Source organism: Orbicella franksi, chromosome 2 (assembly GCF_964199315.1).
Source record: "Orbicella franksi chromosome 2, jaOrbFran1.1, whole genome shotgun sequence".
Lineage (NCBI taxonomy): Eukaryota > Metazoa > Cnidaria > Anthozoa > Scleractinia > Merulinidae > Orbicella > Orbicella franksi.
Window position 1 is genome coordinate 22,381,571 of NC_138146.1, and position 11,053 is coordinate 22,392,623.

Consider the following 11,053-nt stretch of genomic DNA (forward strand, 5'->3'; position numbering starts at 1 on the left):
TTTGCTGTTACTCAGTGAAATTATGAAAGGTCTCTGCAAAGTCTCTTGGCCGAGACGAAACGCCGCGCCAGGCGTGCCGAGAACTATTTTTCACAAGTATTCGTCTCTTTTATTTTCTGATGTCTACATTAGCAAACGGAGCAAAGTAAGGCCTCCTAATTAAGCCCAACTGGTTCACAGCTCTCAACGCTTTACTCCAGTTTCTGTAGCATGAAGGAGCTAAGAGTATTGCCGTTACTCCCCCCTGGATGGGATGCTAGTTCATCGCAGGTTACTCCTAAGCATTCAGTCAGATGCGATGCTTCAACCATTCACCATTACCCATTTATGCACCTATATAGAAAGGTGCTGACTGAGAAAGGTGAGTGTCTTGCCTCTGACACAACCAAGAGAAAATCACTGACAACGCAATGACTTCGGCCAGGCTTGAACTCGGACGACTCCGATCGATCCGGCACACGAACCATTAGGCCAGGTTGACAGAACCTCACACTTTACGAAAGGGAACTACATCACACCTCCCTTAGCTTAGACACACTCCTCCGTTGAAATGAAGTTCTTAGAAAGTCTTTTGAACGGGTGATAACGTTCCAGTATACAATGCTTAAATTCCTGTATTTATCCCTATCAGTCTCGCAATCATACTCAGCGAGAAGTAAGAAGAATTGTAATCCGTGATTGGTGTTCTTGAAAAGTGCATAATCGGGTAGTGTCTCTCTCTCTCTGTTAGTTCATGCTCTATTAATAACATACACAAGAATATATGTATCCCAGCGAAAGGTAAGAAAAACGTACTTACTACATGCACTGATGGACAAGTATTTCCATTGTTCTGTTGCTACTCCTTTAGACGAATTCGATCTAGAGTCCATGCCTGGCTAGTTCCCAGTCTTTCTATGCGTCTGATACAAACTATCGTAGAATTCCAAAAGTAACGGCGCCCCCGAAAATAACGGCTCCCCGAAAGTAACGTTAATTTTTTACTTTCCAATTGAATTCCGAAAGTAACGGTCCCCCCGAAAGTAACGACCCACCTGAAAGTAGCGGCCTTGTGAAGATTACTACTCGACTGCAATAAAAAACTGAATTATATTTGACGTCATATTTGATATAACGTTTCAAGCAGTATTAGTTACATTGCGATATAATGCGACCATACCTTTCTTCCGACAGTACCAACATTGGGGTCTTTATTTGTTTATACAGCCTGCTTTGTTTATGTGAGTATAGTTGGTTAGTAATCTACATAAAGGAAAATAGAGGGAATTTTTTACTGTGTTACGCTTCCGCTTTGTCTGAAACGACTGTGAATTACCATACAAACGTTTTTTAACCATCCGAAAGTAACGGCTACCCGAAAGTAATGGCGCCTTTTGCCTGCTAAATATAATCCGAAAGTAGCGGGGGCTTTTACTTTCGAAATTCTACGGTAACAACAAGATAACATAATATCTTGATGAAAAATTTTATCTTAGTTCCAAGTCGGACTCAGCGCATTCCTCGTTCTGTACCTTTATTCTTATTGAACAGCGTTCAATCATGTTCAGCCGACGAGCAATAACAAGGGATCTAACAAGGCTATTTGTCTGATCATAGTGTTACTGCATCGACCTCAAATTGTGTGATTGTAGGAGTCCAAGACTTGTAAATTTCTTCAGTCATTTGCCATTGTAAATATTCAAGGTTTTTAAAACCGTTGATTATGTCTGCGTATCACATTAATAAAATGATCAGAGGGGAAAATATTTTCCCTTAATTTGCTTAAGTTAAAACTACAATGACGCCATGGATAAAACAGCAATAAAGAGACCAAATAAAACCACGAAAAAGCGAATCTAAACAGCGCAAAACAATTTTTAAACTATAGTTCATTGAACCAGGGGGCACCCACGACCGTTTTCTCACAAATGCTTTAAAACGCTGTTTTATGCCATCTGGTGTGCTTTTAAAGCTCTGTACGTTAGGAATTTTAGGCTGCGCTCTAAAATTGTTATCTTTCGGTTATTCTAGGGGAACCCGAGTTCTCGAATTTATTTTTTATTTATTTATTTATTTTTTTGTCCATAATTTTACAGGAAACATTAGGTCTTAATTCCTTACCGAAAATCATCGCTAAAATCATAGCTCAATCCGAAAACAAGTGTTAATTTTCTCATATTGCAAATGTTCGAGGTGACAGTTCTCTTAAGCAAACCAGAGGACAGTAAAGGCCTTCCGAACAGATAACTTACCTAAACGATCCCTTGGTTGCCCCTTAATTTGAACCCGCGCCATAGGCCGGCACAACCCGCCTGCTTACGTCTTACCTGCTTTTGCTTTTGCAGCTATAGCCGCGAATGGCAGATGATCAGTTCAACAATACAACTACGAGCCGGAGTTTTCTTTTTTGCTAAAAATGTTAGCAAGAAGCAGCAAAATAACTATATATTGTTCATAGGAAACGAGGGCGTATAGTCTAACCCGGAGGGGGTACTCTCATATAAAAGGACGGTTGTGCTCGTCGGAAATTTTGAAAGTAATTCCTAAGAGGTACCGAGATCCTGCTACGTGGGAGAGGCATGAAATCTTTTTCGCTCCTAAGAAGTACCAATTCTGAAACAACACATTATCTCTTGCCATCGTTTTTTCGGCTCAAAAGTTACCGCGAAAGCTCTTGCTGTGGACACTGATTTTGAGGCTGAACACCCTTTGAGGTACCAAAACCGCTTTTTAACCCTTAAAAGGTACGACGAGCACCCCCGTCCTTTTTATATGGGAGTCCCCCCCCCCCCCGGGAAGCCCAATCTTTGTAGTAAAAGCTATGGAGGATAGGCATCCCTGACCATCCCTTACTGAAACCAGCCAAGAATAAATCGGCCCGCGATCCTGGTTTCTCTACGAATATATAGTGATCGAGCGGTGAAAATGATGAAGGAGGGCTTTGGTGCTATTGCTTATAATTCTTTGCCGTCGTTTTGCTATTTTAGCTATCTCTATGGGCCACTGATTGAACTTTCCGTTCTTTGTTTGGTTGTTGACGTTAGTCATCCAAAAGTGATTGACATCCAAATTCTCCTTATATCAACGAGACAAGTGTAAGGATTAAAACATATCAGCAGCTAATGATTTGCAGCGATATTCTCGGGGGTAGAAGTTGGCGGGTTATTCAGTGATCAGCGAGGAGAATTAACATGAAGAAAACTTAACAGAGGGTAAAAAATGTGATGCAAAAGCTCTTTTTTCTCTTGAATGGCTTGCCAACTTTTCCGCGCTCCTTTTAAGCTCAGAAAAATTCTTCCGTATTTATTTTTCACTCAGTATCGCAAGCGATTTTCAGTTAGCTCTCTAATTGGCAGCTTCTCCGCCGGGATATTTTAGTACGGACAGTTACCATGGTAACAATGTGAGGATTATCGTTAAAAGTCTTAAAATTTAATGGAGTTGCAGTGATTGCTCGGTTGCTAAAGCACTGTTCAAGCCTGAAAGGTTTCAATTTTTGTTTTTCGCTTTTTGAAGCTGCTTGACAACTGCAATTTTGTCAAAACGAAATCAGTCCGGGATCGTTATCAGATTTGATAACCTCGACCAAAACAAACCATTAACCAATCGCTGCGCAAATTTTCGTTCACGTGACATTATTTGGTAGCAACAGTGTATAATTCAATATGGCGGTCGACGGGGCGCTGCGATGAAAGGAGTTACTTTTTTCACAACATCACAATGCAATTTCATTTAATTGTAATTGTATGTTTGCTTCGCAATAGGTTACTGGATTATGGAATAGAAACAGAGATGTATGGAAGAAAACTGTCTTTGTCCAAAAGCTACAGCGAAAAGTTTCATTCTCAGATAGACACCGTATAATATTTGTTCCGAGTAAAAACACACGAAGGTAGACAACAGTTATTCTGTTCACAAAAGCGTTGTTTATTGATACTAATATGATAGCTTCTATTTTCACTCAGGCTTCATTTTCTTGGTAGTTGGCGAAGCTGGCTGTTCAACAGTCTGTATAAAATATAAACGAAACACTAACAGTAAATACATCTTGAGTTCACAAATTGACACTGAACAAGTTGCTTCTATATTCCAAGCGGAGAGCTGTAACTGAATTTCGTTCAATTTGCATGAGCGAAGCGTGGTTAGGACCGAAACATCTCCTACTATGATTCATTACTATGAAATGGAAATAACAGTATGGGAACAGTTCGCGACCCTCTCTCTGTCGACTCTCTGTCCAGATATACTGAAGATAGAATAGCTTACCTCGATGGCCATATCCCATCCCACGCCTAATTTCATTTCTGCGATTGCTAATTCAATCCCCTCTGCCGTATTGTACATTTCGTTTCCATCTTTGATGCACTGGAGTTCTCTTTGTCGTTGTGGGCTCGCCTGATATGGTTCTGGCACAACAACAAAAATATAGCAGGTATATTTACTTAAATTGGTGATACACCTCCGTTCCGTGGAATGGGTACATGCAACACTTTATGTCGTGAGATGTGACAGTAAACTGGGAAGTCTTGGCATTTCCGGAAAAAAATTGTTTTAGTTGTAGATCAGTAGTCTATTGTTGTGCATTCGGTGATATGGAAAAACGCTTTTAATGACCGATTCATATAAAAGAAACTATAATTCAAGTAATGTGTTTTCGTACCATAGTTCACTCGCTAAATCCAACAATAAGCTTCATTATATAACGACTGGTGTGCCAGAAAACTGACCTAGTTTGGCCGGCATTTCCGGAAAATATTTCAGGACCGCGAGTTGTTGAAACTGACTCTAAAATATAGGCAACTTACCCTTTAACGTGATTGTCGGTTTTCCCGCAGTCCGAAAGGTGTTTTAGTTCCCTGTTTATGAAGTATTGCACCCGGCCTATCTGTCTTCCAGCAACTTCTCTCAAAGTGTAATTTTTCTCAGCGCTCTTGGATACCAGACTGTGGCACGTCTAGAAGTGTCTCGGGTATTTCTCTAATTTCCGGCAAAACACAACGAAGTGCGAACGAGTCTTTGTTTCCAATTTTCAGGAAGGACATGAAAAGGAGTTCCTTCTGGCCCCTTGATTTTGACCTCATGGTAACCCTTCAAAAGAAAATAAACAACTAATGTTAGATTCGCAACCACCTGGACTGCCGTACCATGAATCGAGCGACTCACTAAGAGCTATATTCTTTTCTGAAGGGGCTTAGATGATTTATGTAAGTTACTTTTACGTAGCCCTTGATTTTGCCACCAGTAATTCTTAAAGTTGAATGGTGCGTGTCTGTCAGGCCTAAAAGGAACGAAAATTTTATGCTGCAAAACTCGACAACAATAAACCTACCCTATGTAATGACCAAGCTATATCCACAAAATCGACATAAATTTGCTATTTTGATTCTATGGGTACCAGCATCCGCCATCTCAATACCTAGGAACATATTGATTACAGCTGTAAATATGGCCGCCGTTACGAACAACACATCGCAAATCAAAATACCCCCGTGCACTTTTTTCACAGATCGTGCACAACACTAAAAACACGTTAAATCCCAAGAATATGGCGTGAAGATTAACGACATATTTTTTGCAATTTTCGCAAAAATCTCCAGGTAACTTAAATCTAATGACAAAATGAAAACATGCCTGGTTTGGATGGAAAATTGCAAGCGCTGTTTCACTTTACGAGTAGCATTTTACATCGTTTACGCTGGTCTTAAACCGCCATCTTCAAAACACGTGAGGCTCCTTCTTTTCTGGTAATTATCGAATAGAATTATGGGTAAATTACCCGAGTATAATCGAACAAATAACGAGCAAAGCGAAGTGAATACGAAAATTCCCGGGTTTTTGAAATGGCCGCCATGTTGTGACGTCACATGGTTATCAAATCTGATAACGATCCCGGACTGGAAATCTTTGAATCCGGATCTTCCTTGAACTCTTCGAAATTTTTCGGACGTCTTCGTGAATCTTCGGAAATCCTTGGAAACTGGTCGGAAAAATTTCCTGACACTTTCCATAGGGCTTTGGAAAATCTTCGGGGATCTTCGACCTTTTTCGGGAATAGACGGAAATCGCAAGTATCGGACCGATGTTCGTAAGAACTGTCGATCCCTTTGTAAATCTTTGAACCATAATTGAAAGCCTTCACCGGTCAATCAGACACCGGGAGGGGGTTACTTTCTTATATGGGCTATATAGGTATGTGCGGCCCCAAAGGGTATGGTTTGTCATCTGTTTTGGTCACGTCATAAATAGGGTATCGATTTTAGCTGATTTTGGCCATTTTGGTCATAAACAGGGTATGGTTTTTGCACTCTAGCCTTGATATGGGTATGTTTCTAAGAAGAAGCCACTTTTTCATCATTATCGAAAAGAAAATCAACAAAAGCCCTTCACAAATTATGTTTACGGTAATTTAACATTGGCCTGAACTAGGGAACTAATTATAACGCAGGTCTGAAATAGGGTTTTGATTTAAGGGTCAGGTCATAAATAGGGTTTCGAATTTTTGGTCAGGTCATAAGTAGGGTAGGGAATATCGCAGATTTTGGTCATAAATAGGGTAAGGGTTTTGAAAAGCGGGCCGCACACCCCCACCCAATTTTTCTGGGAGTACCCCCGCCCCTCCGATTAGACAATATGTTTTAGTCGAATGTTTCATCAAAAAATTTCAGGCCTGATTTATTTAATCCGGAACATTCAGATAATAAGTTAAGAATTAACAAAAAATTTTGCGCTGACCATCTTATTTGTTAATTTCGGGAAATTAAATTTGAGGGAAATTAGTTCTGCAGAATATAACAAACTATGCAATTGTTCGCCATGTTTGCCAAGGAAAGATCAAATCATAAAATGACGTACAAAAACAATCAACATATTTCTCGTTATATCTAATAGCAAAGAAACTCGTTTTTCAAGTTAGGAAACTGTTGCCTTGATGTACCATCAAACACTCAAAGCTATCACAAGGAGAGAACTATCCGGAGCTTTGAGAGCTTCCCATAAACGTATCTTTTTGAAGCGTTCCACTCAAGATTTAATCATCAAGTGTTTTTGAAGAATATCCCGGAAACAAAAGATCGCAAATTGAACAGGGAAGGATGTTTGTACAGGAAATTAAATCGACTATGACTGCCTTTAATCAAGAAATTCAAAATATTATTGGTTGGATATAATTAACAAAGGAAATTTGCCCTGTGAGGTAATTGACAACTCTTGCCCGTGGAAGGACTTTGTTAATTGAGGCTTATCCCACTTAGAGAAAATGAAGTGGAAATTAAATATTACTGGCTATTAAATTCGTTATTCGGCACATGCAGATATATCGCTAAGTGTTTATTTCATCTCTTATTTCTCGCGGAGAAGTTATTTTTTTCCCTGTAGACCTTTCATGGTCAAGATTTAGATTAGTCCAGTTTGATTTTTGGTCTCCTGTCGTCATTCTTCAGAACACTGTATATTCCCACATCCAACATAATAAACCATCAGGGGTACTGCGTTAGACAAGGTGGAAAACATTCAGATTTATTAGTAATTTTTCATATGATAATTCCTCATGCACAATCATTTTATTTCTTCTAAGTAACAATTTTTCTCCACTACCGATCGATACTAAGTTAACAGCTAAACTTGAACGGAGTTTTACAAAAGTACACGGCCATGTTATATCTTTTTGTTTTAATGTTCAGTTCCCTCGCGGTGCTTTGCTTGGAATGAAATTGGCGTATATCGATTAATATACAGGATTTGTGTGGAAGTAAATTTGTCACGGTTTGAAAAATTCAGTTAAGGACGTTTGGCTTTCATGACTAGAAAACAAGATATTTTAGCACTCAGTTCAGTGCTAAGTACACTGAGATGGAGATATTAGATTGTCTAAAAAAAATTGACAAGCTGCTATAGATTCTCAATTTAACCGAGCGCTATATTAAACGCAATCCAACCTCGCACATTGTTCCCAATGAGAACTTTCCATCGTGTAAGGCCTGTACCCATTCATCTTATTTCCAAACGAGATAATTACGGTCCATTAATGTCTGTCATATTTCAAATCACAAATCTAGTTTTGTACTCAGTTCAATGCATTCAACTCAAAAGGGATCCATTACCATCAAGATATACTACTTGAATTCACAGAAGTGCCGCGATACAGCGGTTAAGACGCAAAATATATCTTTCTTAATAGTCTATTTTTGTATCGCTAACAATAACCGCACTAAAACATCTGAGCAGAATTCCATAGCTTTTGTTTCAGTATAGCCTTTGTTCTCACTTCAAAAGGCAATTTATTTAAACTATTCACAGCAAAACAACAACCGTGCTCAAACCACCGTAGCGAATAAAAAGGTACCAGGTTGAAGCGACAAAAGTCCGTCTCGCTCCCGTTATCGACAGCAGTAAAAGAATAGGAGTGCAAAGGTTAAAATTATTTTTACAAATTGAAATTATCGCGTTTTATTTACAGTTGCTTGGGAATTTCTTGGCCGGCTCTAAGCGATACAGGCATTACATGTGACGGTTTGAGAACACTTTGTAATATTTTCCTTGTTCCTGTGGGAAAATAGTGAGAACATCGTATGGTAAGATATCTAAAGTAAAGCTTGATAAGACAGAGTTAAATATGAAAGATTTAGATGAAAAATTTAAGCGTAAGTCTTATACACATTTAAAGTCGAATATATATATTTTTTACTCGATCAACTCGATCTGCCCCAGGGCTACAAGTTGTTTATTTTTAAATTTTACGTTGAGGAACTTCTGACCTTAGTTTCACGAGTTAATTTAATTTTGCCTTTGTGCTAAATAAAAGAGTTTTAAGCTCCGCAGATGCACTAAATGTACAATTCTGTCGTTGGCGTAAAATTTTTCATCTACTCCCACACCCAAATTCTACGAAATTTTGTAAACAAAGATAGGATACTCGTCTGAAAAATAGTCGACTAAAATACCCTTGCTCAATTTACCTAGACAAATAATAAAATTCTCAAGCATAACAACGTGTTCATCAGCTTCGCTTTTAAGCTTATCCTTTGATACTTGATGCCAGGAGTATTTTAAATCCGTATTTCTAACTTTACTTAGAAAAGAACAGGTATCCTTTGCCACCCGTTTTGAAAACACGTGTAATAGTAAGTGTTCCGGTGCTAACTACGAAAAGTCTCCTAAAAAATGAAACTTACGTATAAATGATTTCATGTCTGTCCCGCAACCCATGTTGTCATGTTTTTGCACTCGTTTTCCGTGTTCGCCACCGATTCGGCTGTCATGGAATCGTGTTCAGTTATAAGATCTTGTAGATGTTTTATATAAGCCACTGCAGACCGTAGAGTCTCTACTTTGGACAGTTTCTTTTTGTCTGGGAAATAAGGAATATGCTGTCGGAGGCACGAAAATCCGTCGTTCACCATTCGAACTCTGTTTCGCTCGCGCTCGTTTCTCCTCGCCACTGCGGAGGGTTCCATTTGAAACGCTAGACTCGCGGTAAGGCACGTTTTCTTTTTTGAACGTTTCCTGATAAGTTCGCCGTCTTTGCACTCGTCCGTTGGTCGAGACCTTTTCCTGCCGAGTAGCAAGAGGTCTTTTGCCTTTAAATCACGTCGTGTAGATTCAACAGATAGTTTCAACAATTCAGACACGCTCTCTTTAGAAACCTCGAAATCCTGGGCGCGTTTAATATCCATTTCTCGTCTAAGCGCGGACGTTTTAAAATCTAGTTCAGTTCTCCGTGCAAAGCCAATCCGATGTCACAAACTAATAACACAACTCAGGGGCTATTTACCAGTTCTCATGCATAATTTATATTCTTTTGTTGGGTAAATCCTATCTTTATGCGAATTGGGGAGAAGTGCCGGATACAAACAGTCTTTTATGTCGCATTGCCTACGTCATAAAATCACTTCACAAACAAAAGAAATTTAAGAAACTGGACCAAGTCGGTTCTTTGAATTTTCCATTCACAAGATATACCATCGAACAAATTGCTCATTTTATGACCGACTAAGTATTAAATGTTTTGTGTTGTCATCCTTAAATTAAACATTGATTTAATATTTTTCCTCTAAACGACAAGCTCGTCAATTAAAAAATGCCTTATGTAGTTTTTATCTTGGCGCAGAATCACAGTTCCTTTCTTGATCAAACCTGATTAACGAAGGAGGCTAACAAGGAGCCAATGAAAACCGTTCTTCTTAACTGTGTATACTATTTTGTATGCTAGTAGAGATAGTCTCGCTACATTTTGATTTATTAAGAAAAAATAGTTTGTTTGCTTTGATATACATATCTCTTTAAGAATTATTCAATTATATCGTGCCTTAAAAGGCAGCAGGTGCTGGGTCGCCATAAGGTTCTTTCTCCCAAGCACAAAAGAAATTTAATGAGATGTTTGTGCAAGCCTTTCAATGGACCAAGTCTCTTGCGTGGCTTTTAAGAAATACCGCAAGATACCTTTGATAATATAGTGGTAGGACAGATGAAGTGAGATTCAATTCGACAGTCGGCAACCAATATGATCAGTCGAGCTCGCAGCAGGTATCGTATATCTTAATTTCTGAAGTGTTTGTTCACCGAGGAATCGGGCGATAACGAGTTTTATTTCCAGGTGATAATAGTAAAATATGAATGAGCTGTGGGTGAATTTCTTCGTGTGAGCCACTTACGAGATACGCCCAAGGCAATAATGGCTTGTTCCGAGACTTCTTCATTTAGTCTGGTGGTGAAGTTCTTTCGCATCACTTGACTTGTCAAAGTAGACAGGGCGAACGCGACAGCACATCCCTTAAACTGTCATTAGCTGGTTAATAAAACGTTAAAACGATATCTGTCAATCAAATGGCACAAAAGTATCCTGATAACTGGAAAGACGTTTTAATGTTTTTCTTTTACGTTCTCATCTTTAGTTTGACTTGATGCTGTCCAAGCGGTTATCAGTCAGAGTTCTTAGCAGCTGATATGATTTCCTTGGAAACCAGTCGCCCTTGAATTGAGTGAGTGAATAAGTCCAAGATGACCGACCCGGTCGCTAATTATAACTCGTCTGATTTTCTTGGGCAGCAGTCATTTAACAAGAGAGCAGATCCTATTT